A 7,303-nucleotide genomic window follows, 5' to 3' on the forward strand; every position below is an offset into this window, starting at 1 on the left:
GAGTCGTAATGGAAAGAAGAATACAATATATGAAACTTATAATGTTATTTTTACTATATTATATTGATACTTTATTTTGTTAATCATATAAGTCAATCAGTAATTATTTAATCATTGGAATTAAAACTAATATATTAATTAAAATTCAAAATCTATTATAAAAATAGTAAATATTAATATAAAGAGATGGACCTATTACAAAATACATTCACCAAAAGTTCTATTATATTTAAAATTCTCATTCACAAAAAAAAAAAATAATAGTTGAATACATGTACAAAAAAAGGGGATAAATAAAAAATAATAATAATAAATAATAAAAGAATAGTTTATATAATAAAAAATAAATTTATTGAATAGGGATGTTAATAATAAAGAATAATAGCCTATCAAACTCACATTCTCCGATTCTACAATTGAATCTTTTTCATCATTTTGTTGGAGTGAATGTATCTACATATATTGGGGACCATAATGGAAACCGGTAGAACCTACAAGGGTTAAAATCAAAACAACGAACGATATCTCAAGGTCGCCGAAACGTAAATAATTAATCTTATCTTTCAATTGATTTTTGTGGAGCCAGAGACAATTAAACCCGAACAGCAAATAGCCATAAATGATAGGACAATTAAATTGGAACTCTTCACAGACCCACGATTTAATATCTTTAGATTGTAACGGTTTAACCCAAAAAAAAAAAATAGTAAAATATTTCTTAAAAAAATGAAAAAAAAAATGTTGAAAAGAAGAACAAAATTCTGGTCCACGTGTCATTTCAAAATAGGTTGCTGGCATAAACAACCGGCCCCATCCCGGACAGATGTTATTTGAGTGGTTGGTGCGCGTTTCCACTTTTTTGTTTTAGATGCAACGACTTATGTACTATATATACATCTCTCTCGTATGAATAATGTATATATAAAATTTGCATACATTATTCATATGAGAGAGATGTATCTTATATACATATAAGATAGGAGGATTCATGAATATAATGTTATATATATATATATGGATTCGGCTATGGTACCACAGTGGTACCGTGCCACTTCTTTTGTTTTTTATGGCTGTGTTATTGTAAATTTTCATATAACCCCTTTCATTCATTTTTATTTACACTTTGTTTCACAAGTATTAAGTTAATTTCTCCCAAATCCGTGAATCCTTCAACGGTCGATCAACGGCAAATCAGCTCCTCCAGTAGCTGTCGCTGGTCGTAAAAGACAGAGGGAATTGTGGGGAACAAAACTCAGGTGGTGGCGTCACCGGAAACCAACAAAATCGTGGTGAATTGATCTGGCTTTTCACGGCTTCGATCTGCAGCTTTTCGAACACTTTCCGGCGACAAGGATGGCATGGAGATGACCGGCATTGCATGAGCTTCCGATCTGTACCAACCTTGGCTGGTGGAGTGGCCGGAAACGGAAACGGCATGCGGGTCGGGTTTGCGGGTTTGGTTTGACATGGAGATGACCGGCGTCGCACGATCTTTCGATCGGTACCAACCTTGGTTGGTGGAGTGGCCGGAAATGAAAACAGAATCCGGATTGGGTTTACGAGTTCGGGTTGATCCAATTCTTTTCCTTGTTAATTATTTAATCTAAAAATTATAAAGAGTGGGGTATTGTGATATAGGTATAATATAGAATAAAAATTTATAAATAATAAATAATACAAGGTGCTAATTAAAATATTTATATGGATGTAGTAGATATTAACTTAATATTTGTAAAGTAAAGCTTAAATAAAAATGAGTGAAGGGGTTATAACACAAAATTTACAATAACACAGCCATAAAAAACAAAATAAGTGGCACGGTACCACAATGGTACCGTAGCCGGATCCTATATATATATATATATATAGAGGTAAATGTAATCCCTATCTTACATGCATGTAAAATATATTTCCCTCATATGAACAATATATGTGTGGAATTCACGTACTGTTTATGTAAGAGAGATATATCTTACATACATGTAAGATATGAGGATCCATGAATCTAATGTTATTAGTTTAAATAATGGGTGCAACTCATGTTTTTGAAACATTAAGATCTTTAGCCATTCTCTTATTATCCCGTGGTTATTTAAGTTAAAAGAGACAGTAAAAAAACAACGTCATATTTTAATTACTTACACTAAATAAATTACTCACACTGATGCCGCGACTGCCGCTTGCTTTTTTTCTTTTTTTTGCCCTTTTGATTTTGACTTTTGCTTTTACTTTTTGACTTTTGCTTTTCGTTTATAATAATAATAATAATAACTACTTTTTAATTTAATATAATATTAAATAATATTTTTATTTTTAATTTTACATTATAATTATTAATATATAATTTATTATTTAATATTATTATATTATGTTTTTTATTTTTACATTATAATTTATAAATAAATTTATAATTTATTATAACTAATAATAAATATTTAAATTTGAATAAATTTAAATAATATTAATTTAAAATTAATAATAATATAAAATATTAATACAATTTAAATATAATATAATATTTAATTTGAATTAATCACAAAAAATTAATACAATACAGTGTAGCACCAAACATTGTACATTATTATTATAATACAGTACTAATACAATGCAACATAATATAATACACCAACATTAAAATAATACAATCTAATATAATATAATACAGTGTGCGAAATGCACCGACATGGTATTACTTTGTTTGTCTTGTTATTTACAATTATTTAATCTGTAGACCCACTCATGCTCCTTCTATGTAACATAGATACAATTTGAGGAAGATTATCAATTTTTTTCTGATTAAAAATAATATATACTACTTATTTTTTATTGTTTTTATAATGTTCAACAATCCGCTTGAGATAAAAAAAATTAAATGAAAAGGAGGAGTAAATAGATGATTTACTTGATGTTGTATCTTAGAAATATAAAATATATTTATTTATTATTAAAAATATTTAAAAATAATAAAGAGTACATAAAAAGTATCTTATCCTCAACAACAAGATCAGACGACGTCAATTCAGCAAAATGACTTGAATAACTTGAAAGTCTAGCAGCCGTCACCTCTAGGCGCACACATGGCAACGTGCGTGGCTTTGGCAAGAGGTCTCCCAAAAGGACGATTAAGAAAAGATTGCAGGACAAATCATGAAAATAGTAGTACAGATATGCAATGGCTAAATTTCCTCTATTAAGTCCATCGCAATCAAGTCTTAGAAATCACACCCCTGTATTAATTTCCAGAAATATGTTTGTTCCATATTCATCGTGCACGTATATATTGTATGTATTGGGAATAGAAAGAGTATGTAAAAATTCTTCATTCATGGATTAAAACTTAATTTATGTACGAGGGTTAAGTGTAGTGTTTTTAAATTTAAAAAGGACAAGTGTCAATCCACTGAGGCTTGCTTCAATGGCTAGAGCCACACTCCCTCACAAAGTGGTTCGATCTCCCACAAATACATTATAGAGGTTTAATTTAAATTTTTTTCTTAAATTTTGAGTGAAGACAGTCTTTCTTCCAGAAATAGAATTTTTCTGAGAGTTTGACGCCCCTCGAATATTTGAGATGATTAAAATTTGAGCGGTGCTATATAAAATATAAAGTAAACTAATCTAAATAATTGTATAATTATAAATATAATGAACAATAGTCTCATACAAAAAAATGACAAGTGTAGTAAGTCCATTTAAATTAACTTATATTTGAGGGGAAAATCTCTGTATATCATAGTATATATTATATATCCAGTCGTGGGACCCATACATGGTTCCATGTAATTCGCACAGTTGAACTGGAGACACTGATTAGTTCGTTGTCTATTTACCAACTTATGTACAACTAAGTAATTTCATGCACCATTTGCGCCTTATCTATCCAGCCTGCTTGCATTGCATTAACTAAACATACAATGAAATTAACCCTTGTAATTTCGGCCTTTGCCATAGTCGTTTTGTTTATTAGGTTTATGTTTATCAACATGATATATTGTCAACCATAATCACAATCAGGTTGTTAATTATTTTTAAATAATGTGAAGGAACAAGATTTTGGTCTTTGAGTGTGGAGTTAAAAATATCTCACCTCAATATACGGTGTTGTGCTCTCATCATCGTAATATTATTTGTTAAAAGTATGTCAAAGAGGAAAGCAGATTCAAACATTACTTCAATTTTCTTTAAGAGCATAAAAAAATCGTTAATAGGCTACTGTTATTTGTTAGTACGATTTCACAAAAGGAAGCTAGAGGAAGATGAAGCTTTCAAGTCATGTATGCATCAAAGGAAGAAACAGAGCTAACGAGATATGGACAATTTTAAATTTGTCAGCATTTTGTCAGTTCTGGCCATATTTTGAAAGATTAGCACCCTAATTTTCTTTTAAAGCTCCTTTTCTGTCGAAATCTATTTCAATTTCCAAAATATCTTTTTTCATTTTTTTAGTTTCTTTCTGATTCCAAAAAAAAAAAAAATCAGTTTCTTAAACAACTCCAACTACAAATATTTTTTTTTACAAATTTTTGAATTATTAAATCATATGTGTGTGTATAAATTGAATAGAATTAAAAGTGGACTCAAATAGCTATTATGTAATTTTTTTATAATTAAAGAAAAGTTTAGAATGCAAAAGTGTGTGTGGGAAAACAAAAAATATAAATTGCCTTTGATATAATTATATAAAACGGGTAGGTTTTATAAGAATTTTTTAGAGGAGTGCCAATATTTCAACTCTTTTTCAAATAAAGTGATGTCCTGGAATAAAATCACTACTCTATCATTGCTATTAGTTTGTCTTGTATTTCAATAATTGCCGACAAGTATTAATTGTGAATATTATTATTTTAAAAATATTATTATTATTATCGTCGTTATTCTTAACAGCAATGACTAGAATTATAATAAGAACAATAACGTTAATACAATAATATAACAACATAATAATATTTTAATTGAGAGGATAAGAATGAAATTATGAAATTTAGGTTGGGTAAAAACGATGAGTATGAAGAAATTAAATTACCATTTTTTAAGCTAAACAGTTCATAAATTCCACATATTTCATACTTATTTCTCTTATATTTTAACAAGTAAACATTATCAATCGTTTAATATTTTAATTAATAAACACGGCATTAACTACGGAACTAAAAGATCCCAAAAAAAAAAAAAAAACACAGAAAGGCGTGTATGTATTGCTTGTGACAAATCTCACCCATGGAAAACTTTGTGAAAGGCATTTGAATGTGTGGCCACATTAGCCTGATGATTGCAATTAGTTTGTCTTTTAATTAAATTATTGCCGACAAACACTAACACGACCCACGTCCGCTACTTGTGTTAATGTGTGTATAAATATCCGCAGCATATTATCAAACCTGATGCGTGATCCTCTTTAACTTTTGGTTAGGGTTCATCAGACGTTAGAAGACATCTTTTCTAATTTGAAGAAGATGGAAACTCCTTATCCATGTTCTTAGGCCATGTTCAATTGAATCTCATTTATAATTTTTATTTTAATATTATGTATTTATGAATACAATTATTGTTATGACTTTTTTAGGTAAGAATGGATGGTCTGAGGGTAACCCAATAACTATGTACAGTATTATTAATGATGAGAGCGTGAATGACAATTTGGATTTTTTTCTCGTCCCTCAATACGGAAGAAATCTTGACCATAGCGGTTAAGTGCTATGTAACTCTTTCGTATTATGTTTAATTAATAGTAAAATGATGGGTTATTATTACCTGTCAATTACGTGAGTGTCTTTGTTTGGTTTAGTTCAACTTATATAATCTCTTGAGATATACAAGAGATTTTCTTTATTTACTTTCATGTACCGCGTCTTCTTGTAAAAAGAAATTAATAAAAAAAATATCATTGTGTGCAATGTATTGACTAAGTTAGTGTATTCATGTTAGCTTAATTGTGCTCTCTCTTCTTGGTTAAAACAAACTCCACATATTGTTGGTTAGCTAATTCTTGCAGCTAGCAAGTGATCCTTTTCTTTCCCCTACTGCTGTAGCATCAAATCCTTACCATTACATATCAAGTGGTATTCGAGCCGTCAAATGATCCATGGAAACGCGCAACAAATCAAATGCTGAATTTTGCGAAGAGATTCACGAAATCCTTGCTGTACATGAGTCTAGTTTATTTCAAACTACGCGTGCAATGTTCCCGTTATTGTTTAGTATGTCTTTTGTTGTTTGCAATGTAGTTAGGGATGTTAGCGGGTAGGATTTGGTACGGGTTTGATATTACCAAAAGCTGCATTTGTAAAAAAATTTTAATTATCAAATTCATTGTGGGTTTTATTTATTCTTTTAACAAAGCCCATCAGCTGTGGGTTTAAATGGTACCTGATGGATATTTTGTGAGTTCCCACGTATAAAATCACACTTGCAACAAAACCTAAAAACTTAAATTACGTAATTCAAATTATAAATTTATAATCATAGTCTAAAAAACCACATAAAATACTTAATTCTAGATTTTATCAATGTAAATGAGAAATGAAAGTTTTAATATTAAAATAAATACACAAAATATATCAATTTAACACAAATTTTCAAAATTAATTATCAAATACGTAAGTCTATCGCAACTCAAAGTGCTTTCAATTGAAAACGAAAAAGAGAAAGAGAAAAAAAACAAAGAACTACAAATCAAAGTAGCACCCATGACCCATTTTGCAGTCTCATTCAATACCACTAGCACCCATCCAACACGATTTTTCTAAACAAAGTATAAAGTACAAAATTACAATAAGCATATCATACTCCATGCTTTAAGTTAAAGATCCTAATATATTTTTATGAATAATTTTTTAATGAAATTTTATGATTAAAATTAAAAATACAAACATTCAAATAAGAATGTCGGACACTTGCGTAACTATTTACCAAATTTTTTCTCTATAAAAATCGACCTGCAACTTTCAATAGGTTTAAATTTATAATATCAAACCTAATTGCAGCTCGCAAAAATTATCCGTTGCGGCCAAGACTTTGGATTTGCGATGATTTTGCCACCCTAAGTGTAGTTAGTATTGTATATCATGTGGCTCTTATAAAAAGCCTAGAAGTTGTTTAAATAACGGGGGAGACACATATCTCCCAAAGATTTTCTCTTTTTCAAATTATTATTTTTTCTCTATTATTGTAACTTCGAATCCTTATAAATTACAGATTGGAGACATGAACACAATGTTTTGACATAGTAGACTTTTGGCTTGTCCAGAGTAATTTAGGATAGATTTTTACGCACTAAGGCTCTATTTACTATTGAAGTTTTAGA

The sequence above is a fragment of the Citrus clementina genome, unplaced genomic scaffold, assembly GCF_000493195.1.
Source record: "Citrus clementina cultivar Clemenules unplaced genomic scaffold, Citrus_clementina_v1.0 scaffold_5, whole genome shotgun sequence".
Lineage (NCBI taxonomy): Eukaryota > Viridiplantae > Streptophyta > Magnoliopsida > Sapindales > Rutaceae > Citrus > Citrus x clementina.